Below are 12,209 nucleotides of genomic sequence, written 5' to 3' on the forward strand. Positions count from 1 at the left end.
GCTAAAGCTCTACCACTTGAGCCTCAGCACCACTTCCAGCTTTTTTCTATGTATGTGGTACCGAGGAATTGAACCTGGGTCTTCGTGCATGCTAGGCAAGCACTCTACCACTAGGCCAAACTCCCGAACCTCCATTGATAATTTTTATATTAATTTCTACTCCACCCTTCCTTCACCTCCTTGTGTGCACTGACTCAAAGCCTGTCTGTATAGGAAACTGGAATTTATAACCACGGTAGTTTGCAAAAAACGAACACTAGATGGCACCCTTTGACCGTTGTAGCATTGCACATTGAAGGGTGGGTGATGGACATGGGGGAGGGAAAGAACACAGCACAGGGATCTGTGTATGTGGAGCTCCGTGATTTTCCTGGCATCATAAGTTCGCTGCACTGGTTTCTGCCTTGGTGGAGTCATCAGTATTCTGATACTTAAGCTTGTGCTCTTGTATTTTACATTACTGAATGAACTCTCAGTAAATTCTGAGTAGAGCTGCAACTGCAGTTGGTGTGGATATATAGAGAACAGCTTCCCCATTCAAATCAAAGACATTTTGTCATGTTTTCCCGTTGGCCTAACACTTTTAGCTCAAGTCTGTAGCCCCAGTCATTCAGGAGGCTGCAAGAAATCTGAGGACCAAGACTCAAAGTTGTCCTCTACAATACGGCATCTGTCTCCAGGCAAGTGGATCCTCTTAACACCAGGATTTAGAGGAGGGAAGCACTCAGACTGATCAGCTATGGCTGGGCTGCGAGTGGGAGTGCCCATGTATCCAAATGGGATTGGTAGGACGTCCATGTCAGCGACAGGCCATTCCTTTGGGCCTGTGTGGGTTGTCCTGCAGCCCTCCACCCATCCACACGAAGTCCCCAAACCTTTTCCTTTGAGGGGGTCCATTTCAAGTAGTAGATGCTTGTACACGTGGGTGGCTAGTATGTTCAAGCTCTGTCAGGTGGGTAGTTTGATGGGAAAGGGAAAGATTTAAAAAAAAAAAAAAGCCATGATGAGAAAAAGCTGCTCCTCCTTGTAACATCTCTTTATTTTCCACACCCCACCAGGGACCGCTGGATAGACCACCGGACCAGGGAGAGATGCCTAAACCAACTCAGTACTTAGCAGAAGGCAGCCAGCCAGGAATCCGATCCAGTGAGTGCACCGTTGGTGTGTGTGGAAGTTTTGCTGAGCCAAGGATGCAAAGCAAGATTTGGGGGAAGAAGCAAACCTCCTCTCCCGACCCCTGAGCACCCCTGGGCCTCTGGCTCCTGCTCCTGCTCCTGCTCCTGCTCCTGCCCCTGCCCCTGCCCCTCCTCTTCCCCAGCTCCGTCCCCCTGCCCCCACCGCAACCTCACAGCCCTCCCCTAGAAATAAAATAAAAGGACCCATTTGCTTGAATCACACTGTCTTTTGCTTGTGTTTGTATTCCACTCCCACGATGAAAGGGGGTTGCATTCATTTCTGACGCCTGATGCCGGGGCCAGCCCGAGAGAGAAGGTTCTTTGGGGTTGGGGTGTGGGGCCGGCAGATGGACAGATGGACGATGGGGTGGGGGTGGTGGGATTGTTTGGGTTGGTCCCTGAACTCGCTCGCCGGTTTCTGGGAGTGTCTAAGCACCAGGGAGGGGACCTGAGGATATGACTGACCAGGGAGACACCGGTGGCTGGCCAGCCCACCTTGCTCGTCCTGGAGAAGGACTGAGTGACACAGCAGTACAAGCGTCTTCTGCTTCTGTAGCTGCTGCTTCTGCTTCTGCTTTCTTCATTGATGGGGTGTCATGTGTAGAGGGGTGACAGTGACATTCCTCAGGAATAGGCTACATGACCACACACACACACACACACACACACACACACACACACACACACACAACACACCGATACCCCTTCTCACAATTTTGTCCCCATTTCCCTCCTCCCACTCATGTTGTCCCCCCCTCCCCTTCTGTATTTCAAATAAACAAAAATGTTTCTACAATAGACCAGGTGACAGAGTCAGATACAGTCACCACCGCATCAGATGAACGGGGTGGGGGAGAAAAGAAATCACATAATCCACGCAGAACAACCATCACCATCTATTCATTTCCTTGCCGATCAAGTCATTCTTCATTCCCTGAACTGCGGAGGTTCTAGGGGGGATGGGGGGAGGGGGGAGGAGACAGACACCACGCTCTCTGCCTCTCAAAGGGAGGGTTGGCAAGCCTGGCAGGAAGGACCTTGCTCCCTCCTCTGTCTGCAGCCCCGAGCCAACGGACGGTGCCTGGCAGGTCAGGAGTTCTTGAATCAGACCCTGCCCTGCCTACCTTCTTTCTCTGCTGCTCCTCCATCCATCCATCCATCCATCCATCCATCCATCCGTGCAGATGCCTGCTTTGACAGAAAACTGCAGAAGGGCTCTCCTGCGCGCTCTCGCTCTCTCTCTGTCTCTCTCTCTCTCTCTCTCTCTCTCTCTCTCTCTCTCTCTCTCTCTCTCTCTCTCTCTCTGTCTCTCTCTCTCTCTCTTTCTCCCTCCCTTGCTCCCTCCCTCCCTCCCTCCTGCACACCACCACCACCCCCTCCCTGGTTTCTGTGAAGAGCTAGTCTACATTAGGCCCAGCCCAGCCTGGCCTGACTGGGATAGAAGAGCATAAGTGGCCGGATTTCGGGAGCTGTTTGGTGTGTGTGTGTGTGTGTGTGTGTGTGTGTGTGTGTGTGTGTGTGTGTGTATGTCCCTGCATGTACTGATTATCAATGTCCATCTCAACTACTCTCTGCGCCCTCCACCCACCCCAAGTCCTACTGACTGGACCGAACCGAAGGACAGACACGCAATGGGAATTCACAGCTCTGGTAGTTTCCGAAAGTTAACACTAGATGGTGGACACACACTGCTGGCCTTGGTCATGTTGAATGGCCCAGGGAGGGGCGGGGGGGGTGGGAAGGGAAGGGAAGGGAAGGGGCCAGGGTCCACTTGTGGCATTTTTAGTGAGGAATCACGATGAAGAATCTCAAAATGGGGCCAGGAGTGTGACCCAGTGATAGAATACTTGTGTAGCATGCATGCATGAAGCCCTAGGTTCTCTGGACTGTGTACACAGAAAAGCCAGAAGTGGTGCAGGCACTCCCTAGCGTCCAGAGAGATCAAGGCCAGAGGGTCCAGGCCAGAACTTGGAAGGAAGGAAGGAAGGAAGGAAGAAAGGAAGAAAGGGAGGGAGGGATGGAGGGAGAGAGGGAGGGAGGGAGGAAGAAAGGAAGGAAGGAGAGAGAAAAAAGAAAGAAAGAGAGAGAGAGAGAGAGAGAGAGAGAGAGAGAGAGAGAGAGAGAGAGAGAGAGAAAGTTTCGAGCTTGAGCTGGACTTGAATCTCTACCCACAGATATCAGACTCCCCAGCACCTGGTTGAGCCACTGCAATGGACCGTGGTTTCCAGGCAGGCAGGGAGACTGGCAGACCCGCTGGCCCTAAAATACAGTTCTTTCTGGAGTACAGAAACAAAAGCAGGAGTGAACAAGAGTTGGTGGGGGGGTGGGTGGGGTGGGTAGAGACACGAATCGGGCAGGCAGGCAGGCAGGCAGGCAGGCATCCACAAGTATCAGGCTGGATAGATCGACTAGTCACGTTCAGGTGACCCAGTCAGTTACTGAGTTCTGGATGTTTGGGGGGCATTTCTTCCCAGGGAAGGGTGTAAGGATGAAGCCTGCCATGAAACAGAGCCTTATTTTTGATCAAAGGAAGGCAGGCACCCAGGTTTCCCTGGCCCCCCACACACACCACCACCACCAGGAAGGCATGCATACTGTCACACAGACAACATGTGAATCCTTGAGGCTGAGGAAAGCATCCCTGTGGAAGGAATGCATTCTGTGGTCTCTCTTTGAAGCAAAGATGGCATGTTGATGTCACCTTACCCGGAATCATTGTTCCTTCCCCCAAATGGCTTCCTCCCCTTCACCTTTTTCTATTTTTCTTCCTTTTTTGGGGGGTGGGTCCTGGGGCTTGAACTAGGCCCAGGCACTCTTTACCTGAAGGCTGCCACCCTACCCTGGAGCCAAGCCCCACTTCCCGTTTCCTAGAGTGTATTTGGAGATAAGTGTCTCTCGGGTCGGGTCGTCCTGTGGTACCCAGGCTGGCTGCACACCACCTCAGACAGACCTCAGCCTCCTGAGTGGCCACCGTGCCTGGCAAGTTGGTCTTTCTTCTCTACTAACAGGAAGCCAGTGGAGATGCGTATTGACTTAATTTTTTTTTTGGGGGGGGGGGGGTTGGTGGGTGGGGATGGTCTTGTGACTTGCACGCGCACCAAAAACAATCATGGTGGGGCTGGGAATGCGGTTTCATGGGACAGTGCCTGCCTAGCCTACCTGAAACACTCAGTCAGTGTTAGGAAAAACTGGGGGAGAAAGGAGGAAACAGGCTGGACTCGGCTGCTCTTCCGCTGTTTACTGGGATAGATAGAGCAGCAGCAGCGGGGGACACAGCCTTCCCACAGGCTTGGAGACTGTGTGGAACAGGGTTCAGGATTGGGGTTTGTGAGGCCTGAGCTAGGAGGCAGGCAGGGGTGAATGAAAAAGTTGAAGAAATCCCTCCCCAACCCAAAACAAAACCAAGAAAACGTCCACAAGGGAAGGTCGGGCGGGGTGTTGGGTGGGCTTTCTGTCTGGGCCCCCATGGTGGCATGTTTACAGGCAGGCAAGCTCGGGTACATTGGCTGTGCTGGAGTCAGACAGTCTGCTGCTGTTGCTGCTGCTGCTGCTGCTGCTGCTGCTGCTGCTGCTGCAAGGTTTCCCTGGTACCACCTCCATAGGGGCGGGGGGGGGGGGGAGGGGGGAAGGGAATCCAGAAGTGTGGTGCTCTGGCTCAAGTGGTAGAGCTCTAGCCTTGAGAAAGAAGCCCAAAGACAGTGCTCAGGCCCTGAGTACAAGCCCCAGGACTGGCCAAAAAAAAAAAAAAGACAGAGAAAGGAGAGAAACCCTACCTCCTTTTCCTCCCTCCCCTTATCCATGTTTCCTAAGAAAACTGGTTTTCTCTCTCTCCACCAAGTCACCAGATCTAAGTAAAATACAGAATTTTAGGTGCTCAATAACTCTCCGGTTCAAAGTACAGAAAAAGAAGAGGGGGAGGGAGGAAGGGAGAGAGAGGGAGGGAGGGAGAGAGAGGGAGGGAGGGAGAGAGAGGGAGGGAGAAAGGGAGAGGGAGAGAGAGACAGACAGACAGACAGACAGACAGACAGAGACAGAGAGACAGAGACAGACAGACAGACAGACAGACAGACAGACAGAGGGCCCCGAAGGGGAAACATGAAAAACACAGTATCAGGTCATTTTTAGGCTGAGGCCTACCCTCCAACCAGGCCTCTGAGACTGCCTCCTTCCTGGTGGGATTGCCTTCACTGGAGCCCTGCGTTTGGAAGGTGTGCACCCGGGCTGTCTTGTCTGTGAATGCCTAGCGGTACTTTCCCGTGCCTCCCGAACTGAAACTCAGGGCCTGGGCTTTCTCCAGGCCAGAGCTCTACCACGTCGTCAACCACAGCAGCAACAGCTGCGGCATTCGTTTCTGACTTCACTGAGGAATGGAAGCCGGGTCTTCCCTCTCCCACTAGGCCAAACTCCCGGTCTCATCGATCCTACTTCCTTGAAACTATTTTCCTGAAGGTAGCGGTCGTGGAATTCCGGGCCTGCTAGCTGTTTGTCTTCTTGTTTGTTTGGTTCTCTGTAGTATTTGATTTTTCTTTTTTTTTTTTATTTCCCTTTGGTGGTTTCTCTTCCCCAGGCCCCACCCCCACCCGCAGGGTGAAGCCTAACAGGAATGTCAGGCCGTTGCCATGACAACATTTACAAGACAAAGCACAGTCCAGCTTCGTTTCTGGGGAGGAGCTGACTAGCTGAGTGGCTTGCCTTCACCCCACCCCCACCCCCACCCATCCGGCCTCTTCCCCCGCAGACACACACTGCACACACGCACACGCACGGGGAAATGGCTCACACTTCACTCTGTCTTGACAAACACAGCCTCTCGTGTGCTTGGCCTGATCCTTGGGCAGGAAAAGGCAGCTTTGGGAGTATTTTTTTTCTGCTGCAGGCCACTTCCCTGCTTCCCTGGGCCATCGACGGACTGGCTGGCTTGTTTCCTGCTAGCTGACTGGTCAGACTGCTACCACTCGGCCCCTGCTGGTGGCGGAGTGAGTGCCGCCCCAGTCCACCTGGGACCCCCCTGGAGACAGACAGAATTGGGGGAGGGCGTGGGCATGACTTGGCAGGACTGGGCTCTGCCCTGTACCCTTTGGTGAAACCGGTTGTGTGAGTACGAAATGTCCCGTATGGCTGACCCCCACTTGGCTGACCTCCCTGTGGAGAGAGGAGAGAGGGGAGGAAGTCAGGAGTCTGGTCTCCTCTTCATTTTCCCAAGCTCAGGCCAAGCCATAGAAAAGCAGAAATGCTGTACACATCCCAGGGCATCACAGTACATGGAAACTGATTTCTTCCATCCAGCTGGAAATGCACATTCTCTATCTTTTCTCTTTTTTTTTTTTTTTACTTTTTTTGGTGCTTGTTGTGGGGCTTGAACTCAGGGCCTAAGCACTGTCCTTGCACTTCTCTCAAGGCTAGAGCTCTACCCTTGAGCCTCAGCACCACTTCCAGCTTTTTTTTTTCTATGTATGTGGTGCCGAGGAATCGAACTCGGGTCTTCATGCATGCTAGACAAGCACTCTACCACTAGGCCAAACTCCCAGCCCCCGCTCTATGTTTTTTAACATCAAATATGTTTGACATTGATATTTGGGAGAGTGAAACTAAGGCAGAAGCAATGAATGAGCACTTACAGAATGTAATTCCATGTTAAATTGAAATTCCTAGTACAAGAAAGAGAACATAGACATTTGGGTTTCCATGTAAAGATTTGATGATGATGATCTTGATCAAGGGTGCAGCTGTTCTTTCACCTACCTGAGACAGGATAGGTATGTGCAGAGTGGTGTGAACATACATCCTAACTCGGTATAGCAGTAAAGATTCCACTTATGGGAATAAATAAAGCTAACCGTGGCTTTCGCAGTAACATGGTAATCTCTTGAGTTTCCTAGAGAATTTTTCCCACTCTTTCCTATGTCATGCTCTTCTCAATGGAAAGAATGGCAGTTGGTGACTGTGGTTCACTCTTATAATTTTAGCTACTCTGGAGGCTGACATCTGGAAGATAGAGGTTCAAAGACAAAAGTGGGCTTTTAGAAAAGTCTTTAAAAATCCATTATCAACTAATGAGCAAAATAGCTGGGCAGAAGGTGTGGTTTGAGTGGTAGAGTGCCAGCTGTGAACCAAGCATGAGACTGTGAGTTCAAGCCCCAGGTCTGGCAATAATTTTTTTGAGGGGGTCCAATCCTGGGACTTAACTCAGGACCTGAGCATTGTCCCTGAGCTCCTTTTGGATCAAGGATAGCACTCTACCACTTGAGCCACAGTGCCACTTCTGGCTTTAACTAAAATAAAATTAATCATTCAGATACCAGAAGTGGAGCTGGATCAAACTGGCTTGCAATGGACTTTGGAAAGTAGCCCTGTGTCAGCATCAAGGCCCTGAGTTCAAACCACACAACCCACCAGAAATGAAAGAAAGAAAGAAAGAAAGAAAGAAAAAAGAAAGAAAGAAAGAAAGAAAGAAAGAAAGAAAAAATAATGAGCTCAGACCTCCAACTTTGCAGGCCAGGCTGGATTTGAACTCTGATCCTCTGCATCTCTGCAATCTGTTCAGCTAGGGCAGGAAAGGGCCCCTGATACATTTATCTCAAATGAATCATTTAGGTGCCAGAAATGGAACTGTGGCTCAAACTGGTTTTCTCTGGACTTCTGGAATGTAGCCCAGGGTCTGTGCCAAGGCCCTGAGTTCAAGCCCAAAACAGGCAGAAATACCAAATAAAAGGGGCATGGACTGTGCTGCCTGGCCTGCATTTGAACTTCAGTTCTCTCAATCTTATTGTCCTGAATAACTAGAGCAGAAAAAGGGCCCTTGTCACTTTCATCAAATATATACATGCATAATTTTATTTCATATAATATATAACATATGTAGGTTATTTTTTCAGTGGCAACTGAGTCTTGAACTCAGCACCTAAGTCTGAACTCTTGGGCTGGAGAATATGGAGCTGTGGACATACTTGCAGCTTTCCTATCATAAATAGAGATCAGTGTTTCCCGGCTTTGCGGCCTATGGTTGAAGCCTGTCATCCTACCTACTCAGCTGGGATCTGAGGGTCTTGGTTCAAAACCAAGGAAGGCAAACAAGAAACTGTGACATTTTTAATTCCAAATAATCATGCACAGACCCGAAGTGGATATGCCTTCACGTGGTTAGTGCTGGACTTCTACCAAAAGCCCAGGGTCGGTGCACAGGCTCTGAGGTCAATCCCAACAACAGGTAGAAAAGTAAACAAGCTAAAACAAAAACGGATACAGGGCCAGGAGTGTAGCCTAGTGGTAGATTGCTCAACTAGCATGCACAAGGCCCTGGGTTTGATTCCTTGGAACCACATACACAGAAAAACCAGAAGTGTGCTGTGGCTCAAGTACTTGCCTTGAGAAAGCACAAGTTCAGTGCCCATGCCCTCATCTCAAGCATCAGGATTGGCAAAAAATAAAAAGGGACACAGACATAGTACTTTGCCTCCTGGATTTGAATCTTTGAATCATGATCCTCTGGATCTCAGCAGCCATAAGTAGCTAGGGTGAGGAGCATAGAAAATATGTATATATTTTCTATAAACCTATGTTAGCCATTTGTATTTTCATACTTGTATTCATTTGGATGGTTATACTTGTGTTTCCTTAACTTGCCTTTCTGCTTCTGTATATCTGCTTGCTAAAATCCTGAGAAATGAAACTGCTGTCCTTGTGGCTAATCTACAACCACCCATTTGTCCTTGGTTCCCAGACTGAGCTACACTGTAGTAAGGAGTATACACATTCCAAACCGGGAGCTAGAGATAGCAGCCATCTACTACCTACAAGGTCGGACTTGCAAGGGCCAGCAAACTAGGGCAGATGTCAACCAATCACAAGCCCGTCACCATGGAGATCCCCCTAGACTCATATCTGGCATAAAACCATCCTCCTAAAATGACAGCCAGCTAGACTGACCAGTGATTAGCCACAACCTCTTTCCTGCTTTGTACTGCACCAATCATTTAATGGAATTATAGTATAAATTTCCCGCGTGGCGTATTGATTTGTTACTATTACTTGCTGGGGCCTTCCCCCTACCAAAAAAAAATGTATAAAACGGGCTGTAATCTTGCCCTAGGGGCCTCTGGTCTGCACTCGACTATCAGTGCGCAGAGACCCGTGCTCCAGCTCGTCAATAAACAACTCATTGCAATTTGCATTGATCTTTGGTCTCTGGCTATGGGGGGCGGGGGGCCTTCAAGTTTCTGGGCACAATAAGGGCAGCTAGTCAGGTCCCCTGACACTTTGATCTTATTAATTAATTATTCAGACCCTGGAAGTGGAGGCCTGGCTGTAATTGGAAAACAGTCCCGGGTCAGTGCTCTGACCCTGAGCTCAAGACCCACAACCAGCAAAGAAACAAGTAAAAGAGGCAGGGATCTTGTACTTTGCAGGCTGGGCTGGATTTCAGCCATGATCCTCTAGATCTCAATGTCCTAGGTATCCAGGAAGACAGGCCAGAGTGGGAGGAACATGGCTTCCACTCCTGCTTTGTATTTTATTATGTACAAGTGGTGGAAACTCCCAAGTGTGCATGACCCAAGGCAGCTTTCATCCAGAGCACTGGCCTTTCTCTACATTTATGTACCTGCACTTACATAATTAATGTTCTGAAATGTTTGGGGTTTTCTCATGTAGATGGTATTTTTTGGTTTTGGTTTTCGTGCGTGTGTGTGCGCGTGTGTGCGTGTGTGTGTGCGTGTGCCATTATCCATGAAATCAGAACCTAAGAACTGATTCTGAGTTCCTGGACCTAGGTATATGGGTCCCTTTTCCTATTAAGTGGAGATCACAGTGCTGCAGTCTAGGCATCTGTGGCTGAGGTCATCTGTGGCTGAGGTCATCTGTGGCTGAGGTCTGTCATCCTGTTTACTCAGGAGGCTGAGATAAAACCAGGCCTGGCAGAAAAGCCTCACTGATCATTTTACCTCAAATCAACCAGGCAGAAATGGGAAGTGTCTCGTCTCTGCCACTTCCAGCTTGGTTGTGTATGTGGGATACCGAGGAATCGAACCCGGGTCTTTGTGCATGCTAGGCAAGCACTTTAACCGCTAGGCCAAACTCCCGGGCCCTTGATTGTCTTATTGTTTTTTGGCCTTCTCCTGTTCAATTGATCTGAGATTTACCATATGAATGTAACCCCCAACAGTTCCCTGATTAACCATCTGGATGTAACACCTGGGAGTGCCCTGGTCTCAAGAAGGGATATAAACTTTGAGTTGATAATAAATGGGGCTGCAGTTTTTGCCTGGGCTGCAGACCTCCCGGACCCGATGTGTTTGTCTCTCTTCTAATTTTTCCAGTCCCTGCCCCCTATTTCAGGAACCCCAATTTGCTGCCGGTAGGCCCCGGCATCTGGCGCCCGAACAGGGACCCTGAAAATCTGGGACGACGGTGGAGGACTCCGCTCTGGTGAGTAACACATCGTAGGACTATTAAGAGAGGATCTTAAGAGAGTGTATAGTCAGGAGTAAAAATTATGGGTCAAGTTAATAGCCATAGGTCATTTGTACCGATCTTAACAGACCTACTTGAAGCCCACGGAACGTGGGTGGAAAAAGGGGTGCTTCAGAGCTTCCTACAGTTTGTCGAGGAGGCATGCCCGAGGTTTTTAGAGGAGAAATTCCAAAAAACCTGGCAGCAGATAGGAAAAAGAATTCAAGAATATTATAATGTATATGGCCCTGAATAGCACCACTTCTGTCTTTTTCTGTGTATGCTGTACCAAATAATTCAGCCCAGGGCTTGGTGCATTCTTGGCGAGCACTCAATCACTAGGCTAAACACCTGCAACTTTTTTTTTACATTGTGTACAAGTGTTGGAATTTCCCAAGTATGAATGACCCAAGGCCCAAAGTTCAGCAATAAATGCTGCTCTGTTCTTTATATATTTCTGTATTTAGATGTTTTTATATATGTGAATTTATATTTATACTATGTATGAAAGGAAGTATTTTGGGTTTCCCTTATGGACAACAGATACATATATATAAGAGAGAGAGACAGACAGAGAGAGAGAGAGAGAGAGAGAGAGAGAGAGAGAGAGAGAGAGAGAGAGAGAGAGAGAGAGAGAGAGAGAGGGAGAGTTTCTTTCTTTTTTTTTTTTTTTGGTGGAACCTGAGCCTTGAACTCAGGGCCTAGGTGCTTTGCCTAGTCTTGGGCTCAAGGAATGGGACATGAAATAATTCCATTGAAAGGAATTTCCTAGCTTGGTGCCTTTCATCCTAGCTACTCAGGAGCTTCACCAGTACAAATACACTCATAGTTACAGAAACACATGGAGGTACTGGCTTTGTTAATGAATGTATTGTATTTATTCATTTATATTTTGTTTTATGTCTTACCAATCCTCAGAGTTGAACTCGGGGCCTGGGCACTTTCTATGAGCTCCTTTTGCTCAAAGCTGGCATTCTACCCTTGAACCACAGCCCCACTTCTGGCTTTTTCTGTGATTCAGTGGAAATAAGAGGGGCATGGACTTCCCGCCTAAGGCCCCAGAGGCAAGAGGGCAGAGCCAGGTTCCTCAGTGGGGTTCACAGAAGCAGTAAAGGGCCCGGCTTCTCTACTTGGAGTGGGGAGTTGCATGGACACAGTTCATGGGCTTCCCCCAATTCCAATGATTTGAAGGACCTGGGAAGGTAAATGCCCTAGCCTAGGTAGAAGATTGAGCTTGTAATCTCACAACTACAGAGGAAAAACTCACCTCCCTGCTGCCACATTGCAGGCCTCTTCTGGGTGCCCCTCCCTGGATCCACCCCACCATGGCAAAGCTCATCACATCTCAGAGTCCTGGCTTCCCTTGCCCAGTTAATGAAAAACCTGACACTATGGAAACAATGTTGCAAACCATTCAGTTTCCTTTGAATACTAGCTTCTGAAAATTTCTCTTTTAGTTCGAGATTGGTCCCTGATGTCCCTTTTATACTTCTCTATGCTTAAGCACTGTTATTACATGGAGAATATAAGTTTCACATATTGCTTAGGAAGCCTACAAAGCTTTTTAAAAACATTTCCCCGAGGCTT

General features: G+C 49.0%; 1 long non-coding RNA gene across 4 annotated transcripts in view; it reads right to left on the reverse strand.

Annotated features, from left to right (window-relative positions):
• Nucleotides 1-12,209, reverse strand: part of LOC150039195 (uncharacterized) — a 60,775-nt gene that overhangs the window by 27,534 nt on the left and 21,032 nt on the right. The gene's annotated exons all lie outside the window — the stretch shown is intronic.

The sequence above is a fragment of the Megascapheus bottae genome, unplaced genomic scaffold, assembly GCF_031878675.1.
Source record: "Megascapheus bottae isolate mThoBot1 unplaced genomic scaffold, mThoBot2.hap1 HAP1_SCAFFOLD_37, whole genome shotgun sequence".
NCBI classification, from domain to species: Eukaryota; Metazoa; Chordata; class Mammalia; order Rodentia; family Geomyidae; genus Megascapheus; species Megascapheus bottae.